We start from the raw sequence: 15,359 nt of genomic DNA on the forward strand, positions 1-15,359 counted from the left end.
GGTTTTTTTTCTACAGGAGTAACATGTACTAAATATATTTGATATCCCCAAACATCTAATGTTATTAGATACATAAAAGTCAATTTATAGTGAATTGCTTCTAAAATCTGTACTGTTATATTGAAATTATGTGCCTGATATTCTTGAAATATCTAAAATTTTTAGAAATCACCAAATTCCTTTGGGTACACAGTAACTTCCTAAAAACTAGATATTGAATAAATACATATGTAAATTAATATTGTACACATAACTTTATTATATTCTAATATGAATGTCCAGACACAACTGAAATATGAATTAATGACCATAGTAATGACTAATTGAAAGTACATAATTTCTTAAAATTTATAGTCATCTTCCATGAAATATTTAATTCTATTTAGTTAAATATTAGTCCATCTTGCACTTATAAAAATTAAATAAAATATATGTTGTATCTTTTATTTCATGGATTTTGGCTCCTAAGATACTATATGGACCATGCAAATTGAAGTTTGCTTGTCTACGTCAATACTAACGATATCATAGGGAAGAGAAAAATCAACAATTAGGAGATTGCATCATTATGGATATAATTTCCTCAACATTTTTAAAATGTACCTAACCAAAGATTGATAGCAAATTTAATGAGCAATCTATTCTGCTGAATGTGCATAGTGCCATTCTATGAAACGGAAACAACTGGAAATGTGTCAGAAATGCACTTTACAACATTAGTTGAAATGCCATTGATTGAGCAGTATTACACTGTGTTTGACCCTAAGAATTACCTCTGTAGTATGCAAGACAAGTGACATGTGAAAGAAATAGTCGAGCAAAAATCTAAATTTAAAACAAAAGCTATTCTTTCTTATAGAAATTTGATATGTCTCTTTGAAACAATATGCCAATAAAATGTCTCCTGTCCAAAACCAAAAAAACAAAACAGCAACTCTATGGGGGAAATTATTTAGTGTTATCCTTTCAATATGCTACACATGAATCTGGAAAACTGTTGCAGATATTGTTTCATCCCCATAGATATGTACTAAATTTGATTTCATTAAAAATCCCAACTTCTACTGAAATATATTTATATTTTAACATTTACACTTATTTTATTATATAAAATATTTATTTAAAATTATTCCTGCTTGACTAAATATTGAAACAAAATAAGAGGAAAGGACATCATTACTGCCTCTGAAATTACATCTCCTCAGACTTTTTTTGAGGAAGCAGGAAAAAAAAAATATTTGCCCAGACTGGCTCCCAAAAACTCACTGTTTCACATAAATAGATGCAGATTGAATATATTAAATTTTGTAGAAAAGTATATACAGCAACCAGAAATCATAATCATATAAAAGAAAAATTCATCACCACATAGCTCTTTGCTTTTGACTTTGACTGATTCTCCCAGACCTTTTTACCCCACCACTAAACCCCAATTGGATGCTGTTGAAAGTGGAAATATTAACTTCCACGCTAAAAAGTCTTTAGAAATACAGTTAAGGTAAAGGATAAAAAAGATTTTCCCGAGTCAGAAAAATAATAAAGTAGTTAATTTAAAGATCAAATTGAAAAAAGTTTTATTATTATTCCTTCTAGACTGAAGATTGTTATTTCAAATGAAAAAGAGGTAGGATTTAAAAATTGTTTGTAGATATTTCAAATTAAAGGAAAGACATAAATTTAATTGTAAACTCTTATTAACTTTAAACATGAAAATAGTGTCTAGGAATGTACATTCAGAATCAATACTTACAGCTCCTATCATAATCTTGTCAATTTCCCCAAAACAACTGCATTTAACTATACTTGTTACTCTTTATTATGATAGTAATGAACATAGTTCAAAAGTGATACACACACATATATAAATATATATATAAAATCATATACCCACAAAATTCTTTGAAAACTCATTGGTTTTTTCCATCATACTCTACTTCCTTTATTAAATGTGGGTATAACTTATTTATTTTTAATTTGTCTCATCCAGTCATCACAAAATTTTAAATTACATTTAGTGCTTCAATTTTTTATAAACATAAATGATAAATATTCTATATTTCTAATTTATCCTCCTTTAGACATTTAACCTCTTACTGCAAAGTGAAAACTATCCTATACCCACTCATTGTCTCTTCCTACTTTATAGTAAAGTTTTCAACATATGTTGCTCCCTACACTTTTTATCTAATTAAACAATTTTTCCTTAAAACAATTGTGTATTTAGGGGCTGGAGCAATAGTAAATGGGTAAGGTGTTTGTCTTGCATATGTCCAATCTGGGGCTATCCATGGCATGCAATATGGTACCTAAATCCCTCCAGGACTGATCATTGATCACAGAGTACCACCAGAAGTGATATATTATATTACTGTATCACTGTATCACTGTGATTCTGTTGCTCATCGACTTGCTTGAGTGGGCACCAGACTACTTCATTGTTGTTGTTACTGTTTCTGTCATATCAAATACACCACGGGTAGCTTGCCAGGCTCTGCTGTGCAGGCAGGATACTCTCGGTAGCTTGCCGGGTTCTCCAAGAGGGGAAGAGGAATGGAACCCGGGTCTGCCACGTGCAAGGCAAATGCCCTACCTGCTGTGCTATTGCTCCAGTCCAGAAGATATATTATATACATGCACCCACATATGTAAATGTAAATATATGCACACACATCTATATGCCTGTGTGTATGTAAGTATACATATGTTTTCCTTTATTCACAGATAATATCTGAAAATTAAAAACAGGTTAGTACCTAGAACAATCTAATTTTATGAATATTTCATATATTAAAATATACAGCAGAGTTAAAAGGCATTTTCATCTTTAGTTTATTGTTTTCTCAATGGTTCAATATCAATATAAAAATAACACAAAGAAATACTCCTAGCATCAAAACATTTTAATTTTCTTCAATCACATTTATTATTCCAAATAATTATAATTTTACATTGATTCAGATGTATATATCTTGACTTTCTTTTTTTAGTTTTTAATTTTTATGTTTTTTTTATGAATTTTCAAATTTTTAGTAGTCTTTCCAAAATAAAAATGATGGGAGGGTGGGGGGAAAAACAGAAAAGAAAGGCAATATGCTTGAATTTTGAGATTTATTTTGAGATTCACATAAAACAGATTTACATAAAATTCACACAAGATGTTTTATAAATATAAAATTTAGTAACAATATAAAGAGTTAAGGAATAATTAAGAGAGAGAATCCGAGTAGACCTAAAAAAAGTGTAAAACCATGCCTTAACATAAAGTACAAGCGGGGCTGGAGCGATAGCACAGCGGGTAGGGCGTGTGCCTTGCACGCGGCCGACCCGGGTTCGATTCCCAGCATCCCATATGGTCCCCTGAGCACCGCCAGGGGTGATTCCTGAGTGCAGAGCCAGGAGTAACCCCTGTGTATCGCCAGGTGTGACCCCAAAAGCAAAAAAAAAAAAAAAACATAAAGTACAAGGATATTGGCTTTACATAGAAAATATTATATTATAATAACACATGGATGCATTGTTAAGAAAAGGATTGCAATATCTCTATGTGCATGACAAAGAGTTTTGAAAATGAAGGCTTTACCAATGTATTATTGATTTCCAAGAGATAAGACAAAAAGAACCGTAGCAAGACTTTGCTTCCAGTACTGGAGAACTGTCTCTGGCAATGCAGAGCACCTGAAACGACCAGGAGAAGCCAGAGTATTAATTCAGTTCTAGGTGTTGTTTTTGCCATGTACCATTGATGTTGTTTCTTATCTTGGAAGAGTTAAAGAGAGAGGATGCAGTCTCAGTGGCTTCTTTAAAGAAAAAAGAAAAAAACAGGAAGAGAGAACTATAACAAGGAGGAAAAGCTAGCCAAGGTCCTGAAGATTTTGTCTACACAACTGCTCTCGCATGGTGTGTGGCGGGAGGGGTCCTTAGGACACTGATGGAAGGAATCTAGCTCTTTGGCCATGACTGTGGTGTTGGACTGATGCATCCATTGAAGTATGTGTAACAATATTGGAAATCAAAGTGCTTCAATAAATACAATCTAAGTAAAAAGAGAGAGACCCCAGAGAGCACCTTGGTCTTGCAGCCAAATGAGAACAATGAAAGAAATAGCCAACAAGAGATTCAGATTTGGAATCTCACCCTACTGAATCTGCATTTTTCTTCATCCAGAACTTTCCAAATCCAGAAATGCAAGAAATAAATTTTTACTTTGTATATGCCACCTAAGCTTTGGTGCTCTCGTAGCAGTCCAAACTGTATCAAAACAAGGCTTTCAGGAGTGATCAATCCCTGAGCACAGGAGCCAGGAGCAAGCCCTGAGCACTGTCTGATGTGGCCCCCAAACAAGAAAGCAAACGAACCAAGAAAAAAGAACCAAGACTTTTTGAACAACCACCAAACTAGTATTTTATTTCTTCAATGAGAACAACCTTTCCTGCAATTCATAACCTCTGGCCTATTGTTTTAGTTTACTTAAAAAAAAAGTTTTAAGCAAGTGCCTTTCAAAAGTGAACTAAGAGTAGTTGCTTTTAAAACTATCACTTATAAAAATGTAAATGTATTGGTTAAAAAAATCACTTGCATTGGTAAGCGATGAAATTTGTAGAACTCCAGGTTGAATAATTTTTTCAATAATTTTTCTTGAAAAACTATCTCTTACAAAAATGTAAGTGTATTGGTAAAATAAATTGCATTAGTAAGTGATAAAATTTGTAGAACTCTAGGTCGGATAATTTTTTCCCCTAGAACTTGGAATTTATTCTGCCATTATCTTACATAATCCATAACTGATTAAAAAAAATTTAAGTTTTATCCTTTCTCTTTGGAGCTGACCTGTTTTTTTCCACTTTTAGTTTTGAAGTTCTTTAGAACTTTCCTTATTCCTAGTACACTAAAAATGTAGAAAGTCAATATGTGAAGCTTTTAAAGTCTCTTCTGCATTCCAATCTGTGAACACCTACCTTTTAAATCATTTCAGCTCAGAGAAAGTTTTTCCCTTGGTTCCTACCGTTCTTGTTCTTTCGCTTTTAAATTCTGATTAACGTAAGTCTAATAGACACATAGAAAGTATATAAATCAATAAATAGACTAGTCAGTGAATGGTCCCAGGATGAACATACCTCATCTTCACATCTTCTAAAATATAAAAGATTATAAAAAACAAGTCTTCCTTATGCTGACTTCTTTTCACTAAATTTCCTGTGTTGTAGAATGTAACCCTTGATCTAGTGTCTAAAAGTAAAAAATGTTCTGTACTTCAAACTTTTATAAAAAGAACATACAATATTTATCTTTATATGTCTAACATCTTTCACCCAACATTAGTTTAATGAGATAACACCATGCTTTTAATGTGGCAGCAGGTCATTGCTGATTATTTTTAGTTATATTGGTAGGTATTAGAGTATCTCATTGTCACAATGGTTTGCATATTTCCCGTTAGTTCTTGATTAGCTTTAAAAGTTTATAGCATATCTGGACACCAGTTTTTGCTAATCCCATGGTCAAATCAATTATCAATTTTCTTCTCAGATGTCTGCCTTCTTTGTACTGATGAACGGAAGTTTCTTTTCCTTCACTTTATTCTAAGCCACCAGTCCAGTAATATTCCAGAGTTGTGGGTTTCACTGGCTGTGCAGACATGATATTTGGTACTCAGTGAAAAAGGTTTGAACTCAGGGACTGACATGTGCCCTGTGTATGATTAGAGCTATCTCTCTGGTCACTCGGAGTTTGTATATCCATATATGTATTTGGTTATGCCAGTTTTCAGATTATATTCACAGAAAGTATTTTCTTCATTGTGACTTTTTTCTTTTTCATTCCTTTCAAGGAACTGCTTTATAAATAGCACTCTTAATTTTAACATTCCTTAATTTAATGATGTTTTATGTGAAGGGATTTAGTGACCTGGTTTCCTGCCACAAATTCATAAGCAAGGGCCAGGGAGATAAGATTAGAGCTCTTGTCTTTTATGTGCAAGGTCCTAAACTTGATCTGTGACACTACATGACCCCTTATGTATCCCAGGATACAGTCTGCCAGGGTCCTGAGAATCACCAGGTATAGCATGATTGATCCCTAGCATCACTTTGCCCAAGTAGCATCATTATCACCAAGCCATCACCAGAAAGATGGTTCAATCAGCCAAGAATAGCAGGGAGGGACTCCCATGTCTTCTAAGCATTGCTTGGAAAAAACTCAAAAAAAAAAAAAGAAACTTCATAAGAATTTTATAACATGTTCTTATACCTTTAATGTTCATCTTTCTTTTATACTTTAGATATGCAATCAACATGAAATAGATTTTTGTGAATGTCTGAGATAAAAGTCAAGTTTCATTCATTTCATAAGAGATTCTAATTCATTCAAAGTCTTTTATCAAAAAATCCTTTTTTTAATATAATTCAATACCATTCCTGTCATGAATTAGATATCCACACATGTATGGGTCTATACGCTTCCACTGGTCTCTTTGATATCATTAAGACAAATTTAACTCTTCTGTTCTTCTGGAAAAACTAAGACTTTGAATCTTTTTCTTCCTCAAGAAAGTCCCTATTTTACTTTGTTCTTTTTGCATTTTAACACATCTCTTAGAATGATATTTGTCATTTCATTTCAGAAATTATTGGGACTGTCAATGATAGTTTTGCAAACCAGAAATATATTTGGAGATACTTGATATTTGATAACTAATAATTTTGAATCTTCCAAGAGTGCAATATTATACATTATTCCACTGATTAGATCTTCTTCAGGACTTATGTAAAAACTCTCAAATATTTCCCTATATTTTTCCTTGACTTTTTGTGATAAATATATTTAAATTTTAATTTCTAAGCTCTAGTTTTAAGTCCAAATGGATTAAACTTGCCTTCTATAGCTTTCCAAATATATTGGGAACTGGGTAAAAGAATTATTTTCTACATTGGAAACATCAAAACAAGGCCGTGATCTTGGAGAGGAGAACATAAATGAGCCAAGCTCTCTAGCTTTCTCAGCTTGCTACTTGTAGACAGATGTCAGATAGAGAGAAGGCAAAACTGTGGTATCCTACAAGTGTTGTACCAGTGGTAGGATAAGTGCTGAAATGAGGAGACTGAGATGAGATTCACGTTAGCTTTGGAAGTCATTGGAAAGTATATTCGAAGGGATAGACCAATATAGAGATAAGTATACCTATTTGCAAAGTAAATCCTTTAAGTTTCTGATGGAATATCATCATCATCATCATCATCATCATCATCATCATCATCATCATCATCATCATCATCATCATCTTCCTGTTGATGGTCGAATTTCTTGAGCAGTCTCAGTAACGTCTCCATTCGTCCTAGCCCTGAGATTTTAGAAGCCTCTCTTTACTCGTCCTTCCCAATAGTGCTGCATTGGAGGCTCTCCCAGGGTCAGGGGCATGAGACACATTGATGGAATATATGCTTTATATATATATATATATATATATATATACACACACACATATCATTTACAACTCCATGGAGTAACTCAAAGGCTACCCTCCCAAACCAGAAAAATATAACCAAAATTTAAAAAGCCACCCTAGACAGACCCAAAGAACCACTCTTGGCCAATGGTTCTGGAAAACGAGCTATCAGATTTGGGGGATGCCTGCAGAATTGTCAATACGTGAAAATATGTATTGTGGAGGGCATGTGGCTGACTGAGTCTGATCCCCAATGCCACGTATGGTTTCCTGATCTTACACTTTGGGGTCAGACAAATCTTGGTCCAAATCCTGTCTGTCACTTTTAATTATGAGGCTTTGACAAACCACCTAAACTCTCTGAGTCACAGTTGTCTCATCTATGAGTTGAGAAATTTCCTGTAGGGATGGTCTGAAGAGTAAATGCAATATTTAACACAAAACTGCTCAAGTAGTAGACCCAGTTAGAAAATTTTTTTTTAATGTGAATATATTACAACCTGCCCTATGGGACTGGAGTGATAGCACAATGGGTAGGGCATTTGTCTTGCACGCAGCCGACCCGGGTTCAATTCCTCTGTCCCTCTTGGAGAGCCCGGCAAGCTACGGACAGTATCTCGCCCGCACGGCAGAGCCTGGCAAGTTCCTCGTGGCGTATTCAATATGCCAAAAACAGTTACAAGAAGACTCACAATTGAGATGTTACTGGTGCCCGCTTGAGCAAATCAATGAGCAACGGGATGACAGTGCTACAGTGCTATATATATCTATATCTATATCCATATATAGATATCCATATATAGATATAGATATATACATATATATCAGAAATTACCTAATACTTGACACATAACCATAGATCAACAATTCCTAATGCTGACACAAAACTTAGAATAATTTAACCACAAAAAATTTCTAAGTCATAATATAATACTTAGAATTTTAAAAAGGATATCATCTAAGTAGTGGGCTACATTAGCCCTATGTTAAGGGATGTAGTATGTAGACAAAACTTACAAGAACAAATTCAAAAAGAACAAATTGATTAAAAATAATTTAACAAAATACTGGAACAAAGTCCAACATTCACCTCAAATGAATATAAAAATTGAGTATATAATACCCTATAGTAATTTACTAGGGATCAGGTAATAAGGAACTTATCCATAATAAAAGAAAAAATCCACAGACATAAAAATTAGAGTAATACAGCTAATGGAATTAATAATTCCATAAATATATTTCAAGAATTCAAAAAGGTAGAGAAATAGAGTAAGTACATCATATATCATTTAAATTGTACATATACATATATATTTTACTTATGGGGCTGGAAAGATAATACAGTGAGTAGACAGCTTATCTTTCATGTGACAAATACAGTTTATATCAGTATGCAGTATTCTGAACCCCACTGTAAATGGTCACTGAGCATTACTACATGTCGCCTCCAAAACCAAAACAAAAGAGAATGTTTACTTAGTTTTTCCTTGGAATTCTGTTACAACATTATTATATATATATTGACCTTGAATGAAAAACAGAAATAAGTCTATTTTTCAGATAACCCTTCAAACTACAATTATTGCACAGTTAACAATAGTTTAAGACGATCATTTCATTATTTTATTTTCAAAAACTGCTTTCAATATTTAATCTGCGGTACTTTTTTCATAGAAAGGCTCCGTAGTGAGAAGAGAGTGGCTGAATATGTATTATGCTTCAGTTTTTTTTTTTTTTTTTTTTGCAAAGCAAGTCAGTAATATAGGCCCTTTCCTCTAATGGGAACAGATCACTTATTTGAAAAGGAGTAAAAGTTAACTGGTAAATCTTGGATAAAATTGAACAAATGGGCAGTACACATAAAAGGAGGCTCAGATATGGAAGTGCAGTGAAGTAAAATATAGGCTCAATATAATTCTCAGCAGCATAGTTGAAGACAGACCCTGCAAGCAAATCTCCTCAATGAACAGAAGTTCGAGCAGTGTATCAGTCTTCCTTCTTGCATGGAAAGAGAATTGACCCACTATGAAAACACAAACACTGCTCCAGGAAAATAAAAACAATGAAGGTTAGCTCACAGCTATGAACATGGCCAGTATCCCAAAGAGGAGAAGCAAGAGTTGGAGAGGATTTGGAAAGAAGGGATCCCGTGTAGAGTGATGATCTCGATGTATATTGGTGTCATCATTAGGTAAATCCAATGTGGAGAGATTCCTGAAAAGACTCCAGCCATCCCATTGTCAGAGGCAGTAAAAAATAGAAAGACACTAAATTGTGGAAATTTTTGTACCGCCACACTTATTTCATTTACAATAACCAAGCTGTGGAAACAATCTAACTGCCTATTGACTTCTGAATGAATGAAAAAAACAAACAAACAAAAAAAGTTGACACAGACACACTATTCATTTATGAAACAATAAAATCCTGAAATTTACAATGCACATATGAACCTAGAGAATGTGGGCTTAGTGAAATAATCTAGATACAGACAAATAAATGCCATAAGATTTCAGGCATATGCTGCATATATGCACACAGAGAAACAAACATGAACTAAATAAAGCCGTTATAAACTTTTGGACGACAAGACCAATTAAGGGTTATCAGAAGGAAATGGGGGCTGGGGTCATAAATCAGGACAAATGGGAGAAATGGATGGTGAGAGCCAAAACTGGAGCTTCCAGTGTTGTACTGAATACAATATAGACGTGTTGATTTTTAGTGATGCACACCTGCAACATATATAGCATTAGAACTGCAATCTTACTTCAATTTAAAATTTCTTAAATAAAATAAGCAATCAAAAATAAATAATAAATTAAATGCAAACATACTAGTGGGGAGACACCAATGACATAGTGAAGGACTTAGCCAGGAGCGGTAATTATATTAAAAGGGCAAAAATATTTGAGGTAGAGGAACATAGATGGAACTTTGGGAGACAGAACTGTATCACTGTATCACTGCCATCCCGTTGTTCATAGATTTACTTGAGCAGATGCCAGTAATGTCTCCATTCATCCCAGCCTGGAGATTTTAGCAGCCTCTCCTTACTTGTCTGTCCCATTGATTGGAGGCTTCTTTCAGGTTCAGGGGAATGAGACCTGTTATTGTTATTGTTCTTGACATATAGAATACAACACAGGGAGCTTACCAGACTCTGCCGAGGGATATAGAACATATTCTGGATAGTATTATAGTTGATGCCAGTGCATAACAGTGATCATCCAACATCGATGAGGCCCTATACTTTCAAATCAGTTCATCTCTGTCTTTGTGAAGCCTGAATACAGACACTGTCACTGATCACCAAATCGAATCTACTGCTTCTGTTCAATAGACAACCTGTCAGAAAGAAAAATCAGCACGATAGTCTTTTTTTGCTCTCATCCTCTGTGAAGAGTTTGCTGTAGGACACTTGGTGACAAGTCACTTCAGTGACTAGGACAAAATTTATTTTGCAATGTTAAGGATGTCGATTTGGCTTGTCCTTCCAAGTGTTTTTAAGTAAATTCATCATCAATAGATTACACATAACCTTTCAATGGTCCAAGAAACCATTTTACAGCAACATGAACATCCAGTTGTTTTGTTTTTTACTCCGACTCTCAGAAGTTGTGAGCCTGTGGCACTGATAAAAGAGAAACTGTCATAGATTAGGGGACAGTTTGGAGAGGAAATTCTGAGAAGACAATTTTACCCGACACAATGTATTTCCTATATCACTAAGGATTACATGAAGTTCTACTTACAATAAAGAGAGTTTACATTTTCAAAAAATAAGGAGAGAAACTAGAAAAAGCCCCTGATCATCACTCCCAGGAACCTATTTGGGAAAGGCTTTTTTTCCCCTGCAAATGCATACTGCAGGCTTCTTTTTTTTTTTTTTTTTTTTTTTTATTGAATCACCAAGTGGAGGGTTACAAAGTTCTCAGGATTATGTCAGTTATACAATATTCAAACACCCTTCCCTTCACCAGTGCCCATCTTCCATCACCAACCCCCCCAGTATATCTGCCGCCCCCTCCCACCTCCCTAGTCCCCACCCTTGTACGTGATAAGTTTCACTTCATTTACGCTTATCTCGATTACATTCCATGTTTCAACACACAACTCACTACCGTTGCTGGGGTTTCCCCCCAAAAAGAAAAAGACAGTCCTATTGCCAATGAGGCATTTGATAGTTCTCCATTGCTAAGAATATAGAGATATTAAGTCCTGCTGTTTGTTACATAACTTTTCTTTTTCCCCCTTGCCCCACGCCACCGAGTTCACGCCTGTTTAGTAATCGCCACGCTTTCTGACAAAGGGAAAAAAAACGAAGAGGATGATTATTTCCCGTCATCAGCAGGCGTGGGGCTCTGGCTTAGTTGATAGTCTAGTAGAGTGTCTGCAAGCAGTTTCTGGAACCAAAGCTCTTGCGCTGATATCGGCTCCAGCTCGAGATACCACCAGCGTCCCGCTGGTCCATGTACCTAATTTTTCCCCTTATTTCCCATTCCCACGCCACCAGGTCTGTTTGCTTAATGGACATCACACTATGTTTGACACCACACCACATTTCTTCCCTAGAAAGAAGGATATTTCTTCTCAGCCGGCGTGGGGATATAGCTTAGTTCAGTCTAGAGAGATGGCTACCATTTTGATTGCCTTCAATATTTCAAGAAAATACTTACTATTCTTGTAAGGATCACCCACAAAAGTCCGACCCATTAAGAAGGAACCATTACATATTGCTGATACTAAGATGACATTAGGTCGCCCGGCAGCGGCCGCGCGGTTTTGGGTTTCTGTCTAAAGTCCAGGGAAAAAGTTGAAGGAGAGAGAGAGATTTCCGCACGGGGGACCTGGCGGAAACTCTCAAGTCACATACTGCAAGTTGCTGGTGGGCTGCTGGTGTCCCAAGCAGCTCCTTCCTCTTCGTCAGTCATTCTGGGGGTGCGGGCGCGGAGAAATGGGAAAGCCCACGTGGCTGCACTCTCTTTAAGTGTCCGATGTGGGCGGAGACCGGTACTTCCCCGCCCTCGATCCCCCGCCAGCCGCACTGCGCGTTTGGGTGCGTCTCTCCATTTTGTGCTCAGAAGTGGGGTAGATGCTGTGCTGTGCCCAGGAAAAGTTGAGGGAAAGAGAGAGAGATTAAAGAAAAAAAAAAAGAGAAACGCCGGTCCCCCGCTCGGGGGACCTGGCGGAAACTCTCAAGTCACATACTGCAGGTTGCTGGTGGGCTGCTGGTGTCCCAAGCAGCTCCTTCCTCTTCGTCAGTCATTCTGGGGGTGCGGGCGCGGAGAAATAGCATACTGCAGGCTTCTATGTTCCACTTTCTTAAAGAGAATCAAGAGGAGATACAGCAAGTTTTCCATTGAATTTTAACAGGATACTTTTAATTCTCACATACTTTAACTCTGTGACAAGTAAATAGAAAGCAAGGAAATAGTTTATTATCTTGGCAGGAGAAGCTGGCCCAAGACATCAAGAGAAGGCAGGCCTGCTCTTCTGCCATGGAGATAGGAAAATATTTCCAACCAAATTATCCAAATAGATAGTTTGGTCCTCACTTCTTTTGTTTTAATTGTAAATGGACAAGTGTTACTGCTGCATCTTGAGAAAGTTATGCTGGCTTCAAAGACTTTAGGGACGACTATCTATTTCTTTTTTCTTTCTTTTTTTTTTTTGTGTGTGTGTGGCAAGTAAGCCATCTAAACCAGAAGAGGTAAGTGTGAAAAAAATATACACTGGATAATGGAGGTTAGAGATGATGAATATGAGTTGTACTCTCAAGGCCTACAGACAAACCATCATTATTCATACTTATCTTCCTCTTATAATTTTCTTTTAGGAAACAATGTCCAATATTATGTTGATAATCTCATGTATTTACGCATATATATGATTTTTTATTATGATGAAAAGCTGAATCGGTGGAATGGCTACAATCCAGAAGAACACATGAAAATTGTAGAAGAATATGCCAAAGTGGATCTAGCAAAGCGAAGACCGAAGGTTCAAAAACTCCGAGAAGAATTATCCTCGGGAAAATTAGTGGAACAGGCTAATTCTCCAAAACACCAGTGGGGAGAAGACAAACCAAATTCTCAGATGGAAAACATAACAATGAAGATGAGGATGAAGATAAATATGCAGATGGCACTGACATGCCTGGACAGAACTTTGATTCCAAGAGACACATCACTGTCCACAATTTGAGAAGATATTGCAAAATATTTGAGGAATTTAGATCCCGAAACCAGAACTATGAAAGAGAATCCCTATTCCAATGCAGGAAATAATCCAGACAATGTGAGCTATGCAGGAGGTAACTTCATTAGATACACGGGTGATACCCTTTCAGTGGCTCAGACACAGTGGTTTGCTTGGAAGCCTCTGACCAAGGATCAGAAGTGCATCTACGAGCTGATCCTACCAAACTCGAACTGTTGTATAAATCCTTCAAAGTCAAAATAGAAGACTTCAAAGAGCAAGAAAAAGCACGCATCTTAGAGAAGTATGGTGACTAAGAACACCTGGGTGCCCCTCCAGCAGAACTGCGCTAGCTCAAACCGAAGACTATGTAGAATACTCAAGACATGGGACCATTCCTTCTAAGGCAAGGAATGGGCTGTCGCCTGCTCCAAGTATGAGGAGGATGTGAAGATCCACAACCACACTTATATTTGGGGATCTACCTGGAAAGATGGCAGGTGGGGATACATGTATTGTCACTCCATTTTCAAGTATTCCTACTGTACTGGAGAGGCTGGGAAGGAGGTTGCTAATTCAGAGGAATATATTCTAAATGATACAATTGAAGAAAAATCAGTGAAAAAGCCTTAAACCCTTATGGAGATATATCAGGAAAAACTAAAAGAAGAAGAAGAAGAAGAAGAAGAAGAAGAAGAAGAAGAAGAAGAAGAAGAAGAAGAAGAAGAAGAAGAAGAAGAAGAAGAAGAAGAAGAAGAAGAAGAAGAAGAAGAAGAAGAAGAAGAAGAAGAAGAAGAAGAAGAAGAAGAAGAAGAAGAAGAAGAAGAAGAAGAAGAAGAAGAACAAGAAGAACAAGAAGAACAAGAAGAACAAGAACAAGAACAAGAAGAAGGAGGAGGCCCGCCTTCTTCATGTCAAGGAGATCATGCAGATCGGTGAGTGGAAGTGGCTGTACAATAGCATCTATAAAACCCAGGAGCCCACAGAGGAAGAAATAGAGGCCTACAGAATGAAACGTCAAAGGCCAGAGGACCCTATGGCCTCCTTAGGGCAGTAGAGACTAGTCACAGACATCACCCCAGAGAAACAGTGAACTCACTATTCTCAGCTTCTTGCGAAAGATGAGAAACAGAAAAAATTGTGTCTGCCCTTCATGGTGCCTGATTTAAATAATAAGACTTCCAGAGGTTGCATAGTAAATACATTCCTATCCGCAGTGATGATGGACTGGAGCGATAGCACAGTGGGTAGGGCGTTTGCCTTGCATGTGGCAGACCTAGATTTGATTCCTGCTTCCCTATCGGAGATCCCAGCAAGCTACCGAGAGTATCCTGCCCGCACCGCAGAGCCTGGCAAGCTACCCATAGTGTATTTAATATGCCAAAAATAGTAACAAGTCTTACAATGGAGACGTTACTGGTGTCCGCTCAAGAAAATCAATGAACAATGGGATGACAGTGCTACAGTGCTATATATGCATGTATATATGATATATATCACATATATGCATATATATGGGTATATATGTAGAATTTCATAGATATATATCTCATATACTCTCATATGTATATCTCATATATGTGTGTACATATATGTGTTTATATATATGTTACGATTGAGTCAGAATGGTGCATAGGGTCACGTTAGTGGGGCACAACTGCATTAACCTTTAGGACTAAAAGATCAATTTCCCAGGAAACTGCTGGAAAGACTG

The 15,359-nt window shown here is 36.3% G+C and overlaps 1 pseudogene; it reads left to right on the forward strand.

Moving 5' to 3' along the window:
* LOC101549170 (pre-mRNA-splicing factor SLU7-like) overlaps positions 1–14,702 on the forward strand; it is a 32,168-nt pseudogene extending 17,466 nt beyond the window's left edge.
* Positions 14,703–15,359: the final 657 nt, after the last annotated feature.

This window comes from Sorex araneus, chromosome 1 (assembly GCF_027595985.1).
Source record: "Sorex araneus isolate mSorAra2 chromosome 1, mSorAra2.pri, whole genome shotgun sequence".
In the NCBI taxonomy this organism is placed as follows: Eukaryota; Metazoa; Chordata; class Mammalia; order Eulipotyphla; family Soricidae; genus Sorex; species Sorex araneus.